General features: G+C 38.5%; 1 pseudogene; it reads left to right on the forward strand.

Annotated features, from left to right (window-relative positions):
• Positions 1–5709: 5709 nt before the first annotated feature.
• On the forward strand, positions 5710–5950 carry LOC148110170 (cytochrome c oxidase subunit 6C pseudogene; annotated as a pseudogene).
• Positions 5951–12463: the final 6513 nt, after the last annotated feature.

A 12463-nucleotide genomic window follows, 5' to 3' on the forward strand; every position in this document is an offset into this window, starting at 1 on the left:
CCCAGGCACCTCAAGTCATAGCTTTTCTATTTGTAGAATTGTAGCAAATCTTTTCTTAGATCTCAGGTTGAATTCATGGGTGTTCAGAATGATTCGATAGATATCTAACTGAATTCAAGGGAACAGATGAAATGAGGGTCCCCTACTCTTCTGTGGTCTTCCCCTTGCCTCCTACACTTTTTTTTCCCACCTTCTCTTTACAATAAACTGTGGCAGGTTTGTTTTGCCAGGCTTTAGGTCATTTTCAGAATTCTTTTATACATTTAGTTGTTATGTCAGTGTGTTCTTACGATGAGGTGAGCTAAGGATTCTCCTACTCCATTGATCTTCAGTCAAACTAATGCTCCTCTAAAATAAATAACTTTTGGTCTCATTCTTCTTTCTTTTTTTCTCTGTTTCATTGTTTTTTTAATATTTTTAGTTCATTTTTTTTCTACTTTGTTTTTAATTGACTCTTAACTTCCTATTTCAAAGACTCTATTTTTCTCTTTATGCAATACTCTTGTTACAGCACATACATTTTGATCAGATGTTTTCATTAGCCTTCAGGTAATAATGTTTTCTAATTTTACTTGTGATTTTCGTTTTGATTCATCAGTTATAAAACTATTAATTTTCATATAATTTGGGATTGTCTTTAAGCTTTTGTTATGATTTCTAATTCAATGTCCTATAGATTTAGAATTTTAAATGGTTATTGCAACCTGTTTACCCAGCACATGTTATATCTTAGGATTTGTTCCTTGCACATTTTTTAATGTGTATTATTAAATTTCAGGGAGTAGTATTGTCTACATGTCAATTAGGTAAAGGTGATGGTTGTTTTTCAAGGACTCTATAGCCCTATTGATCTTCTGAATACTCATTCTAAGAATTACCGAGAAACGCATGTGAATTTCTTTCTCTCCTTTCAGTTGTCCAGTTTTTGATTTGTGCCTTTTGAAGTCTGTAATTAAGTAAATACACATTCAGGATTGTTACACTGTTTCATGAATTAGCCCTTTAAACACTGTGAAATATCTGCTTTATCTCTGGGAATATTTCCTTATGTTTTTCCCCGTCATGTTGTATTTTTTGTAGAGTTATTCAAGTTTCACCGCAAGACTTTACTCCAGTTTCTCACATGATTTCTTCATTGTCTGAAGTTCATATCGAGTAGGCTCATAGTCTGAGGATGTTCTCATAACAGCAAAATGCCTTAACTCTTGTTTATAAGAAATGGGTTTTCTATGTCTTTGGTAGTTCAAAGATTAGTCTGCTGGATATAATACCTGTGGGTCATTTTTCCCCTTTAATTGAATACACTTTTCTGTTCTCTTATGACATATTGCTGTGAAGAAGTCTATTAAAGTATTAAATTTCCCTCATGTTAGGGAAATTAAAATACAGCCAGAATCAGTCATATGAGCCAGCACAGTAACTCATTTCCTTGTCTGTTGATTCAGTGGCACAGGATCCCAAAGTAACCAGGAGGTAGTTTTAACTTCCAGGTTATTGGAATCACTGTTGTGTCTCTTGTTGGAAGCATTTATTTGAAACTTTGACCTCTAGGTCAGCAGAACGTAAAGACATGGAAACAGGAAGTAAAAATGTTGCTGGTTAAGTAACTAGGGATAATACTGAGCTGTTTCACTTCTATTTGCCCTCCTTGATTCCTGGACCAATGAATCCTGGTTATCAGTGATACAGCACATACATATTTGACACTGATTCAGAGCATATACAATCTTCTGGAGAACCTTCCCCAGTCCTTCCAATTATTGTCACATAGTTGACTATAATTAAGTCTTCAAAAGGCTGTTCCACTGTTTTATTTTTCCTTTACTATTGTTTTTCAGGGATGTCCATAAAGGGGACTATAGTCCTTTAGCTATCCACTTTAGGCTGACACTTGCATATAGTGGAGAGCCATCTGTAAACCAGGCCTGAACCTTTTCTTCTGTCAATTGTTTGGGAGAAATGCTTATGAGACTGATAGAGGGTTGACAGTATAGCAGGAATGGGGATCATGTTCATTTGGGCCACTTCTACATGTAAACTTCTTTGTGACTTCAGAGCTTGTCTGAGTCAATCACATATATACCACTTCTACTTGATAATGAAGTGTTGGTGTACATGCCCAACTTTATGGCTTGATGGGTTAGAAAGCATCCAGTTCATCATGGGCAGGTAAGGTTGCACAGTAACTTGGTAGCTCATGGTCACTTGTTCAGTTTGTATTGAAGCCTAGTAACATGCCAATAGCTGTTTCTCAAAAAGGGAGTAAGTACCTATAGGTGAGGGCAGAAAATTGCTTCAAAATCCTAAAAACCTGCACTGTGATTCACATAAAGAAGGCTCTTAAAGGCTCCAAATGTCATTACTGTCTTTCACCAACACTTCAAGAGCCATTGGGTCTGCTGGATCCAATGTCCCACATGGTAGATCACCTTTTACAGAAGCCTGGGTGTGATACAAACCCTTTTGTTTTGGACCTCATTCAAATGATAAGTGGGCTTGAGTAACATACCCAAATGGGGGAAGTGTTCTGTCAAAATCCAAAGAGGCCCATTCAATATCCCACTCTAAATATTGGAATAAAAAACCAGTTAAAATATAAGGGGGAAAAAAAAGGAAAGGAAAGAAAAGAAAAGAAAAAAAGAAAGAGAGAGAGAGAGACATAATCAATACAATAAAATAACTAAATCTGGCATACATATACAGAACACTCTACCCCTCCCAGCAAAACAAAACAAACAAACAAAACAAAACAAAACAAAACCAACCAACCAACCAACCAACAAACAAACACCATACACCTTCTTCTCAATGGCACAAGGGACATTTTGCAGAATACATCTTATATTACCTTTCACCAGAGTTTGGCCACTGATTTTGAAAAGGTCTATTGCAGGTGCATCCGGTGCTTGAGTCCATGGGGGCATATCTGGAGCCTGGGTCCATGGGACTGGCCTAAAGTCTGGGCCCACCATGGTATGCCTGATCATGAAGTGAGCCTGAGTCTTGCTTGGGTCCTCAGAGGAGGTCCTAGAGTCTTGATCAGTATGGCTGTATTTGGTATTGGGCACCACTTGAGGTCTAGAGCCTGTGTTCATGGGGGTCTATCTGGAACCTGGGTCCACAGGAATTTTCATGGGTTTCTGGGACCACTGGGGCCCTCCTGGAGACTGAGTTTTCAGGGAGTGGCTTGGGGCCTGGAACTGTGTGGGCCAGGTTGGTGCCAGAGTCCATTGCGGCCAACCTGACCCTAAGGTCCACTGGAATGTGGTTTCAAACTGGTCCAAGACAGAAAGCCTGGATTTAGGGGAACCCACCCAACAATACCTAGTTAGGTGGGTGTGGCTTCTGGGTCCATGGAGGGGCTGGAGCCTGAATCTGCTGGGGCTGATCAGTACTCAGGTCCATTGGAATCAGCCATTTATCTCAATTCATGGGGGAAAACTTGGAGCACAGGTCTATGGGGACCAGCCTGAAATTTTGTTTCATAAGAGGTAACCTGACACTGGGGCAGATCTGGAGCCCAAGTCCCTTGAGGACAGCCTGTCATGGGCATTCCATCATGGGGGGTTGTAGCCTGAGATCTTAAGGGCATCCTCGTGGAATAATTCTGTGGAACCAGCATGGCATCTGAATGTACTGGATTGGGCCTAGAACCAGGTGTTGGTGACAGACTGGAACCTGGTTTTGGGAGAAATGCTGGAGTCTGGGGTTTCAAGAGACTGTGTTCTAAGGGGCTAGTCTGGCACTGAGGTTTACTGAGGTGGGCCTGATGCTGGGGTCTGCAGTGAAGTTGGGAGTTTAATTCACTCTTTTTTCCTCTCTTTCTTTCTTTCTTTCTTTCTTTTTTTCTTTCTTTCTTTCTTCTTTTTCTCTTCTTTCTCAGCACTGTGCTACAGGTGCTTTAAGGTGGGGTAATGTGGGTACAGCAAAACTGTTTTTCCTATCCTTATCACTGTGTATTTTCTCTTTTCTGTGCTCCACTTTGCTGTTGGAATCTCCCACCTGGATTCTAAAACTCTCCTGAAGAGATTTTTGTGCATGCGTGACTATCAAATTAGTGTTTCCATGAGGGGATGAGGGCTGAGACATCTTATTCCTCCATGTTGTTGATGTCATTCTCTAATAATTTACTGTATTATTATTTTGTATCATGCTTTCAGTTTTCCTTTGAATCTTCTAAGTATATTTATCTTATTTTTTTCTTTAGACTCTCCCTTAAAATTAATGCCAGCATTGGGGAGTTTGAGGATAGCAGAGTCGAAGGATCCTGAGATCACCTCTCCTGCAGACACACTAAGGCAATAACTATATCTCTATGACTGATTCTGATAATGACCTAAAGAAAGAACAGATCTTTCATAGCTAGTCATAGATGAAAGCCACATCAAAAATGGTAGGAGGTGTGGAGACATGTTTGGGAACCAGATACCCAGCATGACTAACTATGATTGGGAAGGAGACCATTTACATGAAGAGGCCAGAACATCAGACCTCACACCAGGAACCCATGGCACTGGGGATCTGTGTTGGGAAGATGAGTCCCTATAACATCTGGCATTGAAAACCAGCAGAGCTAAATTCACAGAGTAGTAAAATTCAGTGAGGCTTAACTCCGGGAGGTTTTAAGGTCTGCATGCTTAACTCCAAGAGAGCCAGAGGGCAAAAGGAAACAGAGTTCACACCCCTTAAGAGCCAGCACAATAAATAACTGAGTTGAGACATAGCACAAAAGCAGCAGCTTGAAAAGCACATGAAGTAGACATGAAGACTTATTGACTAATCTCAGAGCATGTGGCAGGAGATCAGAGATATATAGGAAATTTATCCAGAAACAAAAGCACTGGTGGGTACCATTTCTCTTCCACTCCTTCAGCCTAGATAACAACACTTGAGGGAGTCTCACTAACACTCTCTATCTATGTTGCTAATGCCATGTGCACCATCCTTCCATTCCCCATCCCATCGAACCAATACAGGAATTCTATCAAGGCAGCCGCTTCTTCACCACACCATACAGATAGCCCCAACCAGATCTGTGCCACTCTGAAGTGACTCCTTCCCTGGGGAGGGGGGATAAATAAACACATTCATCAGCAGTTCCAGCAGTGTGATCACTTAGATGGCTGTGCAGGGAGCATGCTTTCTCTTTTGCTGTGTCTACAGGTGTGGCAGAGAGGCTAATTGCAGACAGTTGAGCTAAACTTTTGCCCCACCTTCCAAGAAGCCTGCAGCAACCTCAGAAAGACATCTCTGTAGCAGAAGAACCAAACTACCCAGTGCACCCACAGCAGGCAATGTGGATCTTTGCAGTGGCTGGGCTGAAGGCAATCATTGCTCAGCTATAGTAGGAGAATTGCACACAACCCACACAGAAGACACCCCTGGAGCACCTGGTTTTGGTGACTGGGGAGATTGTGCTATAGGGCATCACAGGAACTCTTCTACACACGGTCACCGATTTTAAGACCAGGGGATGTAGCTGACCTGTCTAATGCATAGAAAGAAACACACAAAGTTACATAAAATGAGGAGATAGATGAGTATGTCCCAAATGAAAGAGCAAGACCAAATCACAGTAAAAGAGCTAAATAAAATGGAGATAAACACGATGTGTGCTGCAGAATTGAAAGTAATGGTCATACATCCATTTCAGTATCAGTTAGGATGTTGAGTTTGAGGTTGGTGTTGAGAAGAAAAACTACTGTGACTTTCAGTGTGTTGATGAGACTTCAGATGTGAGGCCTTCTCGCCAGGCATCTGTGATTTCATAGTGTTAGAGCAGTCACTGTATTCCTATGGGTTGCAGCTTTCTGTAGATTGCTGTGGCTGAAAACCAAGAAACAGGGCAAATGCAGATTTCTACCAAAATTTTGACTCCATGGAAGATGGTGAGGAGATAAAGAAAGCTGGTATCTTTCAGAGTGAAGTGATTTTGCAATGTAAAGAATGACTTTGGGTTGAGTTCCATGGAGGATTGTCACTGACCTGTGTTCTTGAACTATGAAACATAAGTGTTGGGTTTTGGCATAGTTTTCTTTTTAAGTTTTTATTTATTTATGAGAGAGAGAGAGAGAGAGAGAGAGAGAGAGAGAGAGAACCAGCGAGGAGGAGAGGGAGAAGCAAGGTCCCCGCTGAGTAGGGAGCCTGACATAGGACTTTGACCTGAGCCGATGAGAGATGCTTAACCAATTGAGCCACCCAGTTGCCCTGGAATAGATATTCTTGATAAATAAGTATCAAATAATTTTTAAAAAATGGTCATCAAGATACTCACCAACTTAAAGAATAAGTGGATAAACTCAGTGAGAACTTCAACAAGAGATAGAAAAAAAAGATCAGTCAGAGCTGAAAAATTCAATGACAGAAATAGAAAAAATGCACCAGAGGGATTAAAACCTGATTAGAGGATGCATATGAACAAATCAGCAATCTTCTTTTTTTGGAACTGTTTTTTTTTAATAATATTTTTTTACTATATTATGTTAGTCACCATACAGTACATCCCTGGTTTTAGATGTAAAGTTCCATGATTCATTAGTTGAATATAAGACCCAGTGGATCATGCAATATGTGCCCTCCTTACTACCCATCACCAGCCTATCCCATCCCCCCACCCCCTCCCTTCTGAAGCCATCAGTTTGTTTCTCAGAGTCCACAGTCTCTCATGCTTCATTCCCCCTTCTGATTACCCCCCTTTCCTTATCCCTTTCTTCTCCTACTGATCTTCCTAGTTCTTATGTTCCATAGATGAGGGAAACCATATGATAATTGTCTTTCTCTGCTTGACTTATTTCACTCAGCATTATCTCCTCCAGTGCCGTCCATGTTGCAGCAAATGTTGAGAAATTGTTCTTTTTGATGGCTAACTAATATTCCATTGTATATATGGACCACATCTTCTTAATCCAGTCACCTGTTGAAGGGCAGCAACCTTGAAGTAATGAAGTAATGGAAAGCAAATCAGGTGAACATCAAAAAGAAAAAAATAAAGAATAATAAAAAATCCGAATTTGTTAAGGGAAGTCAATGTAATAACACTTACACTATACGGATCTCGGAAGGAGAAGAGAGAGGAGACAAACACCTTATTTGAAATAATAGCTGGCTGAGTAATATATCTTACTATTTGCAACAACATTCTTGGAACAAGAGGTATTATGATAAGCAAGATATGTCAATCAGAGAAAGACAATTATTGTATGTTTTCACTCATATGTGGAATTTAAGAAACAAAACAGAGAATCATAGGGGAAGGGAGGTAGAAATAAAATAAGACAAAATCAGAGGGGGAAACAAACTATGAGACTCTTAACTCTAGGAAACAAACAGGTTTGCTGGAGGGGAGGTGGGTGAGGGTATAGGGTAACTGGGTGATAAGCATTAATGAAAACATATTATGTAATGAGCACTGGGTGTTATATGCAACTGATGAGTCATTGAATTCTACCCATGAAACAAATAATGCACTATATGTTAATTAACTGAATTTAAATAAAATTATTTTAAAATATGAAATAATGGATGCAAACATCCCTAATATGGGGAATAAGAGAGAACCCAGGCCCAGAAAGAGCAGAAATCCCTAAGATGTATCCAAAAATGTCCACACCAAGACACATTATAATTAAAATGTTAAAAGTAATAATAGAGAGAGAATCTTAAAAGTAACAAGAGGAAAGAAAACAGTTACATACGACGGAAGTGTATGAGGCTATCGGCTGACCCTTATTTCAAAAGAAACTTTACAGTCCTGAAGGGATTGGCATAATACATTTAAAGTGCTGAAAGAAAAACTCTACAGCCAAGAATACTCTACCTGGCAAGGTTATCATTCAGAATAGAAAGTGGGATAAATAGTTTCCTAGTCAAACAAAAATTAATGGAGTTTATCATTACTAAGCCAATATTGTAAGAAATGTTAAATTGAAACTTTTTAGTAGAAAGGAAAGACTTTAAGTAGAAGTAAGGAAATTATGATAAGAAAAAAAAATCACAGGAAAAGCATAGTGTAAAGGTAGGAGATTGACATTTATAAAGCTGGGATAGAGGTTAAAACACAAATGCAATAAAATCAATTAAATATAGAAAAAATTAATCAAGGCATACAGAAAATAATATGCGGTAAACTATGACATCATATGTATAAAATGTGGAGTTGGCAGTAAAAATTTTGTGCTTTTAGAATGTCTTTGAGCTTAAGCAACCAATTTAATGTAGACTGTTATCCCCAAAATGTTATGTATGAACCCAAATGCAACCACAAAACAAACAGAACAGAAAGAAAGCAAACACAAAAACCAAAAACAAACAAACAAACAAAGAAAACACCCTATAATAGGTACAGAAAGAATAAAGAGGAAGGAATCCAAGCATAACACTAAAGAAAGCAATGAAACCACAAGGAAGAGAGCAAGGATGAAAATATAATATATATGTATGTTCTGAGGTAGGGCAGGGTGTGAGAAACAACAGAGAGTAAAGCAGCCAGGTGCTAGCAGTGGTAACACTACCTCCCTTTATCTGGAGGGGAGGGAGTGGTATGTACAGAACCAATAGAGCTGCCCAAGAGGGTTATGACCTTGGTGAAGGAATGCAGTCACTCCTCAAACCCAGCCTGGTTGGAATAGGGACATACTCTGAACTCTTCCCTCTTTCCTCTGATCTGCAGGTTCCTCTCACAATTCAAATATAACAGGGAGCCAGAATACAAGGGAAATGGGGTGATGCAGCCTGGATAATGGTCTACACAGGTAAGGAGAGTGTAGGGTCAGACTAACCAGCACAGAACCCATGGCAGGGGCCCACAGCATCCAAGTGTTCCTTCTCCCCAGCCCACGGCAGGAGATCTGTCAAGAAGCTGTGAAACAGAAGTAATGTGTCTTCCTTGTGGGTCCAGAGAATTAAGACTGCTGTTCCTCCAGTTTCCATGCAAATCTTTTGGAGTTGCCCTTGACTTCTCCATCTCCTTTCACAACCAATTCTTCAACAAATTCATGCTGGCTTACCTTTGATGTATGTCAGAATTAGACCATATCTCCTTACCAGATATTATTACACCTCAGTTCAAATTTCCACCATTTCTGACTTGGAATATTGCAATATTTTCCTAATTGTCCATAGATTACTTGCCCATGATGCTCTCTGAATGTGTCTTGTACCACTACTTCAACCACGCCAGCCTCATCAGCGTCACTTGAACATGCTGTGCCCACTTCTCCCCTCAAATTCTTTCCTTTAACTCTTCTTTATTTGAACAAAATTTCTCTGAATGTACTGTTCTTTACTCATTAAGGTCTCTACTCAAATGCCCCCTTGACAGAGATGTCTTCCCAGACCATACTATATAAAAAGTCATCCATCTCTATCTTTCCTCCCTGCTTCATTTTTCTTCATATCACTTATCAACATGTTACATATTGAGTATTTATTATTTCTCATGTTCCCCAACTAGAATATAAGCTCCATGAATGCACTGATTTCTTTTTTTTTCCACTGTTTTAGCTCCAGTGCCTAAAACAGTACCTGCCATATAGTAGATTCTAAAAAAAAAAAAAAAATCTTGAAGAAATGAGCAATCATGGTCTCTAATATCACATCCACCTGAATATGCATGAAGAAACTCTGATGCTTTTTCATACCTCAACAAAAAATCATTGAATTAGCACCACAACAACACTGTCTTCTACCATGATTTTCCCTCCTCAAACCTAGAGGCTAGTGAGGCATGCTCAAAAACTGTTGGAAAAAGCAAGACTTTGACCAATTTCTCATGTGCTATAGGGATTTTAGTTTTCAAGATATTTCATATGAAAATATGTATACCTTTGACTTCTTTATGTGCAAGTTGTAGAGTTGGTGATTGCAGTCTAAATGCTCTAAATTGTAAAAAAAAAAAATGTCTAGCTACTTTCTTGTGGTGAGATGACTGCCTTAGTTATTTTTATATCCAGCTGTCAGAGAACCATCTGAAAAGCATTTCTCTTCAAATACCTCTTGTGCCCTATCTTCTCCAATTTCATGTCCATTCTCCATTTGTACCATCTCAGAGTCTCTGGGCACCTGAAATGGTGGTTATCTTGTCTCTTTCATAAAAGCTTCATTTTCCTACATCCTATCCCCATGGAGTTCTAATTTTCATCTTAAAGTAATTTATTCAGTCACAAAATTTTATTTTCATACTGTATTTATTAATGTGTTTGACATCTTCAAATATTTTATTTACTTATTAGAGAGAGAGAGAGAGAGCACAAGCAGGAGTGGCTAAAGAACAGAGGGAGAGGGAGAAGCAGACTCCATGCTGAGCAGGGAGCCAGACATGGGGCTTGATCCAGGACCCTGGGATCATGACCTGAGCTTAAGGCAGACACTTAACCAAATGAGCCATCCAGGCACCCCAATATGGATGATTATTTTAAAGATGCTGGGTGTTGTATTTAACTGATGAATCACTGAACATTATATCAAAAATGAATGATGAAATTAACTTGCCTAATGGAATTTAAATTAAAAATAAATAAACAAAGAAATAAAATATTTATTTATAGAAGACATTTAGGTTGTTCTGCAACACAATATATGCATGTTGGAGAGCCATTAAAGGAGAAAATGGACATTTAAAATTATGAATATGAGAATGGAAATAAGGGAAAGAACCACAATTAGGATTGAATCACAATTCTTCTGAATGATCATGTACTTAATTATTTTATTTAATGATTTCCCTTAAAAGATTAAGTGATATTATGTAATGGTGCTCCTCCAACAAGAGTGGTCACACACACATAGTCGAAAGTCCAAGATGAGTGCTTTCCCGATCTATCTGGAAAATTATCTGCTGTGAATTTCACAGGGTTAAAGTGTTCACTTCCATGAGTTACATATAAAAATAGAACTCTTTATTAAAACCGTTAAACATAAGTAACATGCTTTGTGAACACATATTAGTTAACAGAAACTCTTCAACTAGGACTATCTGCCCTCATTGAGTATTCCTCCCTTCTTTCCTAGTGTCATCTTCTAAACCCAGTCTTATGTGTGGAGTATTTTTGGAGTACCGGAGTGCTGTGGCACCACTAAATGGTGGTAACAGCCCATGCTAGTATGCATTAAATGACACTCCTCTTATTTGAGATGGTTTAGAGATAATTTTTTATTCTTCAGTGAAGTGGTATTTTTACTCAGTTTCAAGGATTCCTTCAGCCATTCCTCAAGTAATTCTGAAGGGGCCATGTTTAATATTGTTGACACAGTTGAAATTTGACATAAAGATTGTAAGTTTTCCAGAACTCAGCTTTGTACCTCTGTAATACAATGTCAATTGATGACTTCTGAGATATTCAAGGGGTGAGTTGTTAAGTCATTAGGGCTCCTTCTGAGGGTGTCCTATTCACTGGAAAACTGTTTTCATGTTACTTTATTTATTTATTTATTTATTTATTTATTTATTTATTTATTTATTTATTTGACAGAGAGAGAGACAACACAAGCAGGGGGGCAGCAGGCTCCCCGCTGAGCAGGGAGCAAAATGTGGAGCCCAGGACTCTGGGATCATGACCTGAGCTGATGGGAGACACTTATCCAAGTGAGCCACCCAGGAGCCCCTATTTCAGTCATTTAAAAAAAAAGGAAATGTGTAACAAGTTCCTAGTGTTCTAGTTATATAGTATACTTTCAAAAATTTTTTAAAATATATCAACACTTTGGAAACACCTATAATGACTCCTGCTTTAAATTTTATTGTGTTATAAATATTTTCAACCATTCATATTTTATATCACAAATCAGAGTCTTTTTTATTATTACCTTCTCTTTTCTCTGTGTGCTCAATTTTTTTTAAATTATGAACTATTGCAAACATAAAGTTTATTTTCTACTATCTTAAAAAAAGAGCATTAGTTTTTGCTAGCCACCTTGACCTGTTCTATTATATACATTAGAAAGAGATCAGGTAAGTTTAAGACTGGGAAATTATTTTGCAAGGCAGGTCTAGAAAAGTAGGTCAGTAATTAAATCAGTGGCTTACAACCCTTGGTAAACATGACAATCACTAAATGTCCTGCCAGTCAGATTCTTGAGCCCATTTTAACAGATTCTAATCCTGCTAATCTGATATGGGCACAGCAATGGTATATTTTGTGACATCAGTAAATGATTCTAATGCAAGTGATCAGACAACCACTCTTTGGAAGCACTGACATAGAATGAAGACTATTTTCACAGTAGTAAGAGGAATTAATAGTCCTGTTAGATAGACAGAACAAACAACACTGCTAAATTTCATTGATTCATGATGATTTATCATCATGCCCATTAATTAATTTTACACGAAATTATCCTGAGGTTTCTATGTGCTTGGTGATTTTTTTTTTCATTCTTGGGATGCAGACACTGACTTTTTTCATGGAATCAACAGGAATGTGTTGGAAATGCTAAAGTGCACATTACCATCAAGTATGAATCATGA

Source organism: Ursus americanus, chromosome 5 (genome assembly GCF_024610735.1).
Source record: "Ursus americanus isolate L20-20 chromosome 5, mUrsAme1.1.p, whole genome shotgun sequence".
NCBI classification, from domain to species: Eukaryota; Metazoa; Chordata; class Mammalia; order Carnivora; family Ursidae; genus Ursus; species Ursus americanus.